Below are 603 nucleotides of genomic sequence, written 5' to 3'. Positions count from 1 at the left end.
CCACTGCAATGAAAGATTAACAAGAGGCAAAACAAAAGTTTATTAACATGTATATCTCATGTAAACATGGGAGATACTCAGGGAGAAATAAGTAACTCAAAGGAGTGGCTTAAAACTTCTGCTAACATAGCTCTTCAAAAAAGAACAATAAATCTCTGGAGAAATGACGGGACAGAGGAAGGCCGTTGTAGGGTTTCAGGGGTGGAGATAAAGGCTAGTTAGTAGAATTTATTTAGATTCCAGGCTGATTGGGCCTGACGTTGTCCCTGGGCATTAACCTTTGTCCGTTCCTCCTCATAGACAGGGGAGGCGGAGGACCTTTGTAAATGTGTGTCCTGCTTTTAGGCAAATGGAGGGGGAAGGGAAGACAGGGGAGTTTTCTTGTATCCGCTTCTAAATTGCCTTCAGCTCACAAAAATCCTTATGCCAAAGTGGTGTATTTGGGGATGGCGTGTCCTGAACTCCTACAGTCATATTTTGGGGTGGCATGCTCTGCTACCCTTCATACATATCCAAACTGGCCTAATGATATCCAAAGTAAACTCAAATGATGTACTGGTAAGACAAAGCCCACAAACCAGAAACCTTGACATAGAAACGGGA

This window comes from Hippopotamus amphibius, chromosome 11 (assembly GCF_030028045.1).
Source record: "Hippopotamus amphibius kiboko isolate mHipAmp2 chromosome 11, mHipAmp2.hap2, whole genome shotgun sequence".
NCBI classification, from domain to species: domain Eukaryota; kingdom Metazoa; phylum Chordata; class Mammalia; order Artiodactyla; family Hippopotamidae; genus Hippopotamus; species Hippopotamus amphibius.
The sequence above is the reverse complement of the archived record's forward strand: the minus strand, read 5'-3'. Positions refer to the sequence as shown.